Genomic DNA, 11445 nt, shown 5'->3' with positions numbered 1-11445 from the left:
TTTCCTGTCACCATAATTTCAAATTTATCTGCATTAAATTTAGTAAGTCTCCACTTCTTAGAGATATGAATCTTCTGGTGGCCAGGGAACTTGAACTTGGCCCTGTGTGGGGCCTCAGTCCCATGCTCCTTGTCGTACAGCTTGGTGCAGATGGACATTATGATTTAGACAATGAGGACCCTAGCCACTGTGTCCTGGGGCTTTCCAAAGGCACCCTGCATGGCTGTCTGGACCCTAGACTGGGGACAGTGTGCCAGACATAAATGTCCACTGGAAATGACTGTCTCCCAGGTCCCTCAGAGCCACCCCTACAGATAGCAGCCACCGCCATGGCACATGGGCCCCCACGGGGAAAAGAGGTCAGTTGGCTTAACTGACTGCGAATAGGTGCTCCCTTTTCTAATCCTGGATTGAACCCAGCACTCAATGGTTGCTTTCTCTCAGCCACTAGCCCAAATTTAGCCTTGACTACTACCTTCCTTTGGGCATCATTTTCTAGATCAAAATGTTATCTTTGCCTATATTTTGAAAACTCCATATTGGAATATGTAGGTCTGGCACATAATGATGTAAAATATATGAAATTAGAGATGTCTTCAATTTCTTAAACATTTAGTGACTACCACACCACCACCATAATTTTTCTGGAATCCCTACAATCTGGTTACTATAATCATATTTTTCTTTCATTAGCCATTCAAGAGACTCTGTTTCCTTCATTGGCATCCTGTCCTCTTTCTTTCCTTGCCCACCCTGAGTCAATGCCCTTGTCATTACAGCTTGAAACTCCTGGACACTTGGCCAATAAATACTTGATGTGGGTATTTAGAGGACATTTGTTTATTTAGTGCAAATTTTAAAATTATTAAGTCCTTCCTCCTCTAACCCAATTGGCATATAATTTGTTTGGATATTTGATATTTGGGAAACAAATTACAAGAACTTTCATTTCTCACTCACTGGTGATGATCTTGATAGTCTTGCTTTGTGTTCTTATGGCAAGAAAGTAGTCACTTTTGCTTACGTATTTGTATCACCAAGTAATCTAAAACCGTTTCATGTCATGTTTCCCCAGCATTTAATTCTTAACCTCTATGTGGGTTTTATTGACTGTGTTCGAGTTATTTGGGGTTTCCCTGGTAGCTTTGATGGTAAAGAATCTGCCTGCAGTGCAGGAGACCTGAGTTTGGTTCCTGGCTTGGGAAGATCCCCTAGAGAAGGGAATGGCTCCACACGCCAGTATTCTTGCCTGGAGAATGCTATGGACAGAGGATCCTAGCAAGCTACAGTCCATGGGGTCTCAAGGAGTTGGATATGACTTAGAGACTAACACCAAAGTTATTTGTTTTCATGTCTGTTTCTCCTACAGATGTAAGTTTTCCATTATTAGGAATCCTTCCTCATCTATCTTTGCATATTCAGTCCAAGCATGGTTCTGGGGACAAAAAAACGTGTCCAAAGAAGTGATGTAGAAAAAAAAATCAGATTGATGTCTTTGATTTGTTTCATAAATGATCCACTGCTATCACTCACTGAATCATAACTGTATATTTATGTCTCCTCTACCAAACTTATGTTTTTGGCTTGGGTCATTTAGTACAAACAATAGATTAAAATGAACAATTATGTGTCAACAAGTTGGATATTTCTAGAAACATACAACCTACCAAGACTAAATCATAATGAAACAGAAAATCTGAGCAGACCAATTACTTTGTAAGGAGATTGAATCAATATAAACCTCTCAAAAAACAAGTCTAGTACCAGATGGCCTCACTGATGAATTCTACTAAACATTTAAAGAATTAAAAACAGCACTTCTCAACCTCTTTTAAAAAATTGAAGAAGGAGCAATGTTTACAAACTTATGAGGTCAGCATTATCCTGATACCAAAACCAGAGTGTGATACTACAAGAAAAGTTTACAGCCTAGTATTCCTGATGAACATAGATGCAAAAATCCTCAACAAAATGTTTACAAACCAAATTCAACAATATACTGAAAAGATCATACAGCATGATCAAGTGGGATTTATCCACAAATCAGTGTGATACATTACAACAAAACGAAGGATAAAAACCATATGATCATCTCAATAGATGCAGAAAAAGCATCCAACAAATCAACATTCATTTATGATAAAAACTCTAAACAAATATGGGTATAGAGGGTACACATGTGTGGATATATATATATGTGCCTCAACATAATAAAGGTCATATATGACAAGTTCATAACTAACATTATATTTGATGATGGAAAGCTGAAAACTTTTCACTAAGATCAGGGAAAAGACAAGTATGCTCACTCTTGCCTCTTCTATTCAACATAGTATTAGAAACAATAGACAGAGAAATTAGGCAAGAAAAAGAAATAAAAGCATCCAAATTGGAAAGGAAAAAATAACTGTCACTATCTGCACTTGATATTATGTATAGAAAAGTCTAAAGACTGCATCAGGAAACTGTTAGAACTAATGGCAAATTCAGTAAAGTTGTAGGATAAAAATTAATGTGCAAAAATTTGTTGCATTTCTGTACAATACTAATGAACTGTCAGAAAGAGAAATTAAGAAACCAATCCCACTTACAATTGAATCAAGAAAAATAAAATGCCTAAGAATAAATATAACAAAAGATATGAAAGGCCTGTATATTGAAACTATGATAATGAAAGAAATTGAAGTTGTTGTTCAGTCTCTCAGTCATGTCCGACTCTTTGAGACCCCATGGACTGCAGCGTGCCAGGCTTCCCTGTCCTTCACCATCTCATGGAGTTTGCTCAAACTCATTTCCACTGAGCTGGTGATGCCATCCAACCATCTCATCCTCTGTCGTCCCCTCTCCTGCCTTCAATATTTCCCAGCATCAGAGTCTTTTCAAATGAGTCAGTTCTTTGCATCAGGTGGCCAAAGTATTGGAGTTGCAGCTTCAGCATCAGTCCTTCCAATGAATATTCAGGACTGTTTTCCTTTAGGATGGACTGGTTTGATATCCCTGCAGTCCAAGGGAATCTCAAGAGTCTTCTCCAACACCAGATTTCAGAAGCATTAATTTTTTGGTGCTCAGCTTTCTTTATGGTCCAACTCTCATATCAGTACATGACTACTGGAAAAACCACAGCTTTGACTATACAGACCTTTGTTGGCAAAGTAATAGCTCTGCCTATTAATATGCTCTCTAGATTTGTCATAGCTTTTCTTCCAAAGAGCAAGCGTCTTTTAATTTCATGGTTGCATTCATCATCCACAGTGATTCTGGAGCCCAAGAAAGTAAAGTCTGTCACTGTTTCCATTGCTTCCTTATCTATTTGCCATGAAGTGATGGGACCAGATGCCATGATCTTAGTTTTTTGAATGTTGAGTTCTAAGCCAACTTTTTCACCCTTCTCTTTCACCTTCATCAAGGAGCTCTTTAGTTTTTCTTTGCTTTGTGCCATAAGGGTAGTGTCATCTACATATCTGATGTTACTGATATTTCTCCTGGCAATCTTGATTTCAGCTTGTGCTTCATCCAGCTCAGCATTTCACAAGCAAGTTAAATAAACAGGGTGACAATATACAGACTTGATGCATAGTTAATGGAGCAGAAGTAGAAGTAGAAGTTTTTCTGGAATTCCCTTGCTTTTTCTATGATCCAAGGGATGGTGGCAATTTCCTCTGGTTCCTCTGTCTTTTCTAAATCCAGCTTGTATATCTGGAAGTTCTCAGTTCATGTACTGTTGCAGCCTGGCTTGGAGGACTTTGAGCATGACCTTGCTAGAGTGGAGTTGTGCAGTAGTTTGCATGTTCTTTGGCACTGCCCTTCTTTGGGATTGGAGTGAAAACTGATTTTTTCGAGTCCTGTGGCCACTGTTGACTTTTCCAAATTTGCTGGCATATTGAGTGTAGCACTTTAGCAGCATCATCTTTTAGGCTTTGAAATAGCTCAGTTGGAATTCCATCAGCTGAGGGAACACAGCCCCACCCATCAGCAGAAAATTGGGTTAAAGATTTACCGAGCATGGCCTTGCCCACCAGAGTAGGACCCAGTTTTCCTCACAGCCAGTCCCTCCCATCAGGAAGCTTCCACAAGCCTCTTATCCTCATCAGAAGGCATACAGAATGAAAACCACAATCACAGAGAACTAACCAAATCAATCACATGGGTCACAGCCTTTGTCTAACTCAATGAAACTATGAGCCATGCCGTGTAGGGCCACCTAGACAGATGGGTCATGGTGGAGAGTTCTGACAAAATGTGGTCCACTGGAGAAGATAATGGCAAACCACTTCAGCATTCTTGCCTTGAGAACCACATGAACAGTATGAAAAGGCAAAAAGAAATTGAATATGATACAGATTAATGGAAAGATATTCTGCACTCATGGATTAGAAGAATCATTGTTACAATGTCTATACTACCCAAAGGAATCTACAGATTCAATACAACCACTATCCAAATTCCAATGTTATTTTTCACAGAAATAAACAATCCTAAAACTTACATGGAAACACAAAAGACCCCTTATAGCCAAAACAAACTTTAGAAAGGACAAAATTGAAGGCATCATATGTCCAGATTTCAAACTATATTATGAAACTATAGCAATTAAAACAGTAGTTACTGGCATAAAAAAAGACACATTAGATGATGGAACAGAATAGAAAGCTCAGAGCTAAACCCATGCATATATGATCAAATAATTTACAACAAAGGAGCCAGGAGTATACAGTGGGGAAAGGGTAGTCTCTTCAATAAATGATATGGGAAAACTGGACAGTCACATGCAAAAGATTGAAGTTGGACTCCTGTCTTATACCATACACAAAAGTTAATTCCAAATGGATTGAAGCCCTGAACATAAGACTGGAAACCAAAAAACTAGAAGAAAGCATAAGCAGTGGTCTCATCTGTATAGGTTTTGGCAATGATACTTTGGATCTGACACCCAAAACAGAAGCAACGAAAGCAAAAATAGAGCAAGCAGGACTACATCAAATGAAAAAGCTTCTGCACAACAAAAGAAACAATCAACAAAATGAAAGGGAAATCTACCGAATGGCAGAAAATATTTGGAAGTCATAGCTGATAAAAGATAATGTCCAAAGTTACATATGTATAGAAGCAACCAAAGTGTCCATTGAGAGACAGATGGACAAGGAGGATACACATATACATGCATATATATGCACACACACACACACACACACATACACAATGGAATATTACTCAATGTAGAAAAAGAGCAAAATCCTGTTATTTGTAACACCAAGGATGGACCTAGTGAGTATTATGCTAATTGAAATGTCAGACAGAAAATAAAATACAGTAGATTTCACTTATATGAATCTAAAATATTTAAGAACAAACAAAAGTGGAACAGATTTATAGATACAGTAGATAAACCAGAGTGGAGGGGTTATGGAGATAAGTGAAACAGATGAAGGGGATTAAGATGCACATGCTTCTAGTTATAAAATAAATGTCACAACGTAGAGACGATAATCAATAATATTGTAACACTTTTTATTTTGTCAGATTATAATTATAATTAGACACATGATAATTTTGTAATACATAAAAATATTGAAATCACTGGTATAAATCTGAAACTAATATAATATTGTAAGTCAAATATACTTCAATTAAAATATATAAAAAGTTCATGCAACTCAACAGGAAAAAACAAAAGCAAAAAACACTGAAACCAAACAAATAACAATCTGATTAAAAAATGAGCTGAGGATCTGAATAGACATTTTTCCAAAGAAGACATACAGATAACCAACATGAAAAGATGTTCAACATCATTTGCTTTCAGAGAAATGCAAATCAAAACCACATTGAGCTATCATCTCGCACCTGTCAGGACAGCTGTTTTCAAAAAGAAAAGAAATAAAAAGTGTTGGTGAATATATGGAGAAAACATGACCTTTGTACACTGTTGGTGGGACTGTAAATTGGTGCACTCAATATGGAGAACACTATAGCAGTTCCTCAAAAAACTAAAAATGAAACTACCATATCATCCAGCAAATCTACTTCTGGGTATTTGTCTTAAGAAAATGAAAACACCAATTCAAAAATATGTATGCACCCCTATGCTCATTGCAATATTATTTACAACAGTCAAGATATACAAACCACCTATGTCCATTCATGGATGAATGGATAAAGAGATTGTGGTGTATATATACAATGGGCTGTTCATCAGCCATAGAATAATAAAATATTGCCATTTGTGTCAACACGGATGAAATTTGAGGGCAATATGCTAAGTGAAATAAGTCAGACAGAGAAAGGAAAATGCCATATGATCTTTGTAATGCATGGAACCTAAACAAACAAACAAATCAAAACATAAAAACCAAGCTCATAGATCCAGAGGACAGATTGCTGATTGCCAGAGGCAGGACGGGGGTATGGTGGGGTAAGCGTGGAGCAAATTGGTGAAGACGGTCAAAAGGTAAAAAGAAAAAAAAAGTATTTTCCCTAAAATGCAAAACTTAGTCAGTTTAACTGTATGTCCTGGTTGCTCAGCTACACAAAGACTGAATTCTCTTGTATGTAAAATAATATCTACCCCATAGGTTGTCAAGAGCATCAAATGAGAATCTGTATCATATGTGAAAGTCTTTTGTGAACTGCATAAAACATTAAGATTAGCTGGGTGTTTATTTACATGTGCCTTTGTCTACACAGACATTGTGAGAGTAATGGGATTTCTGATGATCTTAGTAGGATAGTTAGGAGTTAAATTTGCAGAGAAGACATGAGTCAGTATGTGGCAAAAATGGTATGATGTGATAAAGAGAAGTTAATTGAAACCAAATAAAATTAAAAGAGAAACATGAATGGTACTTCTTTAAAAATAGTAATGCCCACAATTAATTAAAAAAAATATTTTTTTCTTTAACAATCTTGTGTTCTTCCCCTCCTTCCAAACCTGTGGTAATAAAACTATGTTGCATGCTCAAAAAAACTACTTTTACTCAAATTAATAACATCTAATAAAAAACATTCATAGAGTACCATATGCCAGGTACTGTCCTGAGATCTTGCAAGGGTTATCACAACAGCCCCATTATTATCTTCACTTTTCCAAGAACTAAAGTAGTTTTCCCAAGCTGATGCCACTAAGTGGTGGAGCTGGGATCTGAGTGTATAGAATGAACCCGAGGCCAAGAACTTTGCCACAATGTTGTATTTCTTTTTGAGTAACTTACTTAACCAATCTTAAGTAACCAAACTTCAGTTCAGTTCAGTTGCTCAGTTGTGTCCTATTCTTTGCGACCCCATGAATCGCAGCACGCCAGGCCTCCCTGTCCATCACCAACTCCCGGAGTTCACTAGACTCACATCCATCGAGTTGGTGATGCCATCCAGCCATCTCATCCTCTGTCATCCCCTTCTCCTCCTGCCCACAATCCCTCCCAGCATCAGTCTTTTCCAATGAGTCAACTCTTCGTATCAGGTGGCCAAAGTACTGGAGTTTCAGCTTTAGCGTCATTTCTTCCAAAGAACACCCAGGGCTGATCTCCTTTAGAATGGACTGGTTGGATCTCCTTGCAGTCCAAGGGACTCTCAAGAGTCTTCTCCAACACCACAGTTCAAAAGCATCAATTCTTCGGCGTTCAGCTTTCTTCACAGTCCAACTCTCACATTCATACATGACTACTGGAAAAACCATGGTCTTGACTAGACAGACCTTTGTTGGCAAAGTAATGTCCCTGCTTTTGAATATGCTATCTAGGTTGGTCATAACTAAACTTAACCAATATCAATAACCTCAGATATGCAAAGACACCACCTTTATGGCAGAAAGTGAAGAGGAACTAAAGAGCCTCTTGATGAAAACAGTGACTGACTATTTTCTTAGGCTCCAAAATCACTGCAGCCATGAAATTAAAAGACTCTTGCTCCCTGGAAGAAAAGCTATGACCAACCTAGACAGCATATTAAAAGGCAGAGACATTACTTTGCTGACAAATGTCTGTCTAATCAAAGCTATGGTTTTTCCAGTTGTCGTATATGGATATGAGTGTTGGACTACAGAAAAAGCTGAGTGCCGAAGAATTGATGCTTTTGAACTGTGGTGTTGGAGAAGACTCTTGAGAGTCCCTTGGATTGCAAGGAGATCCAACCAGTCCATCCTAAAGGAAATCAGTCCTGAATATACATTGGAAGGACTGATGCTGAAGCTGAAACTCCAATACTTTGGCTACCTGATGTGAAGAACTGATTCATTGGAAAAGACCCTGATGTTGGGAAAGATTGAAGGCAAGAGGAGAAGGGGACGACAGAGGATGAGATGGTTGGATGGTATCACCAACTTGATGGACATGAGTTTGCGCGAGCTCTGGGAGTTCATGATGGACAGGGAAGTCTGGTGTGCTGCAGTCCATGGGGTCACAAAGAGTCAGACATGACTGAGACTGAACTGACTGACTTAACCAATCAATGTCTACTGAGATCCTATATGATAGATGCTTCCACATTTACCTTGACAATAAGACTAAGAGATAAGTGTAATTAGCTTCATTTTTCAATTGAGGGAAATGAAACTCAGGTCAAATGACTAGTTCAAGGTCATACGACTAGTAAACGGAAGAGTGTGAATTTAGAAAGGGCTTCTCCAGTGGCTCAGCAGTAAAGAATTGGCCTGCAATGCAGGAGATGCAGGTTCGATCCCTGGGTTGGGAAGATCCCTTGTAGAAGGAAATGGCAACCCACACCAGTATTCTTGCCAGAGAAATCCCATGGACAGAGGAGTCTGGTAGACTACAGTCCATAGGGTCACAAAGTAGGACATGACTTAGTGACTAAACAACGACAATGTGAATTTAGAAGCAGATGATTTGCTTTTTCCATCATGTCACAACAGGGTGCAAATCAATGAATTAATGCTAAGTTTCTGAGGCCAGTTTGTCATAATTCTCACTTTGCAAAACTGAGTTTAAAAGAAGGGGCTTTGGGAATTTCCTGGCACCCAGTGATGAGAAATTGATGCTCTCACTGCCGAGGGCCCAGGTTCAATCACTGGTCAGGGAACTAAAATCTTGTAAGCCACAGCACAGCAAAATAAATAAATACATAAATAAATAAAGAGGTTTCGGAACTTGACAGACCTTGGTTTGAGTCCCGGTTCTGCCAGCTTCTGGTTCTGAGACTTTGGTCAAGTCAAATGAACCTCTTTGCATATCAGTTTCCTTATCAAGAAAATGAGGTTATGTATGAAAATTTTATATGAGATTTGCACGAAAGCATTTGGTATGTGACAAAGCTCTATACAGATTAACTTCTATTCACAAGGCTGGCAGATGATGACAGAGACAGTCCAGTGGCAGAAGGAAGATTTGAACTTGCAACTCTGCTTGACTCCATGGACCCCTCTATTTATCTGTTTCCTCAGGTGTTCTTTGACACCTTACTTGATGGTTTAATTGGAGGATGAATGCCTTTTGCTGAAATAGCAAGTTTTGTTGATGGCTCCTTAATTGATTCTGAAGACAAAATATTTACTCTGGAATGAAATAGCTTTGGGTACAACGTCACCAGGTCAAAGGAAAGGGAATGTAGAATTGGGTCTGTTAGGACCTAATTAGGAACGTGTAGTCGGAGGGCCTTATCATCAGGTAAACCTTCTCCAGTTTTTCTGAAAATAGCTGTTCGGAGAAACCCACAACTTTCGGAAGTTTGCAAAAGCCCAGAAAGGTCGGATATCTTCTAGGACAAGACAAATAAACAAAACAAAGTTAAATAAAGGAAAAAGAAAAACAGAAAGAACAAATATCCCCCTACTCCAACAAAACACATTCATTCTCATTTAAAGGCCGTCAAACAATGCCTGACCTTTACACAATTCTTTTTGTTACATGAATTTCAAATACCTTGAATTCACTGGATTCCGACCTTCTATAGAAGCAAGGTGAAGGCAGACTCAGCCTGCAAGGTGAATTTGGATTTCTGGGGGGAGGGCAAGGTAGTGATCTAGAAGCTCTTCCCAGAAGCCCTTGCCTCCCTGGGGGTCAAGGTCACTTGCAGCTGCGTGGGTTTGGCCGTGGACACCCCGGGGCTCTACTTTCTACCCCCTCCCCACTTCCCTTTGGCAAAATCATGACGTTCTTTCCCAAGTTAGGCAACAAGAATTTTCTTTTCCAGAACCGACTATGAAGCTAGGATACAATTACTCATATGGTTTAATTTAGAATGCAAAAATCTTTGAAAAATAGGTATTTTCAAAATAAGCGTTTTGGTCTGGAGCTCTGGTTCTCATTAACTTGGCTGAAGCCCTTGATGATAAGTTGGAACTGTTTAAACACCAGCTCACATGCCTGATCTCAGGTGTTCATAAACCCGCTGCCTTCCCCCGGGACTCTGGCCAGCGGCATCCTGACAGGCCCTCATGGAGACCTGGTATTTCCCTCACTCCATCCGTGACTTTTGGGAAAGGGAGCTGAATGGTTTAATGGGATGTTTGGTAATCTCTGCCCACTCTGCTGAAGTGCACGGTGTAGGAGTGACAGTCCTTGGGGTCTGGTTCTGCCTGCAAACCCTGGCATGAACCCCCCTGCACGTGGTCTCCCCTCTCCCCTCCTGACCATGCCTCCGTGGCAGGGGCTTACCTTCACTGGGTTCACTGCACGTGAGTCTTGAAGAAAAAACTTTGGCTGAAGCTGAAGAGTCTTTCCAGCCTGATGGGAATGTATTAAATTTTATTAGAACAAGCCAAATGTAATCTCTATACCTCCTATTAAACATAGAATGCATGGTACAAAAAGGCATTCCAAAGGCATGTAAAATTACATGTTTGCTTTAAGACATGCCTTTTATCTACGCTGTTCCAAGAACATGAAAAGCATTGACCGCTGGTTCTCAGGAATGACCTTCATTAGGGAGGAAGGCAAGAAACCTGGTAATTTTTTCCCTGCAGTTTCCCAGGAAAGGGATACTAGAGCCCTAAGCCTCCGAACATGCAGATTTCAGAGTCCAAAGCCCCGGATGCTGTGTGTGAGATTCATAGGCCTTCTCTTCCCCAGCACATGAGGAAAGGGTCTGCACTGGAAACCCAAAGCCTTAAGCACACTGGCCAACCCTAGAAACTGTGTCTCCACCCACAGAGCCTCTTTGATAAGACTTCTCTTCCAAAGACTCCAGAAGAGCCTCTCTGAAATTTTCCACTTGGAAAATAACAAAAGATGTGGTGCTTTAATCTCCTTGTCTTGCTGATATTTCTTGGGACTCAATCTACTCAAGCCTACCATCGACTCGGCTGAGCCCTGTTTCCTTGGCCATTGTCCCCAGGGCCAAACCTCCACTCAGAGTCCCCCTCTCTCCTTCTATTATGCCCTCCTGGATGCTTGATCCTCTGTCCCTAGCTTCTCAGTAAACGTTCCTTTCACCATCCGCTCAGCAGAAACCTGTTGTAGACCTGCTCTTAGCATTTCTCTGCTCTAAGCTCAC

At 39.7% G+C, this 11445-nt stretch overlaps 1 pseudogene; it reads right to left on the bottom strand.

Annotated features, from left to right (window-relative positions):
* Nucleotides 1-278: 278 nt before the first annotated feature.
* On the bottom strand, nt 279-383 carry LOC133260870 (small nucleolar RNA SNORA70; annotated as a pseudogene).
* Nucleotides 384-11445: the final 11062 nt, after the last annotated feature.

This window comes from Bos javanicus, chromosome 14 (assembly GCF_032452875.1).
Source record: "Bos javanicus breed banteng chromosome 14, ARS-OSU_banteng_1.0, whole genome shotgun sequence".
Classification (NCBI taxonomy): Eukaryota; Metazoa; Chordata; class Mammalia; order Artiodactyla; family Bovidae; genus Bos; species Bos javanicus.
Note: the sequence above shows the minus strand (reverse complement) of the source record. Positions and strands in the feature narration are given on the sequence as shown.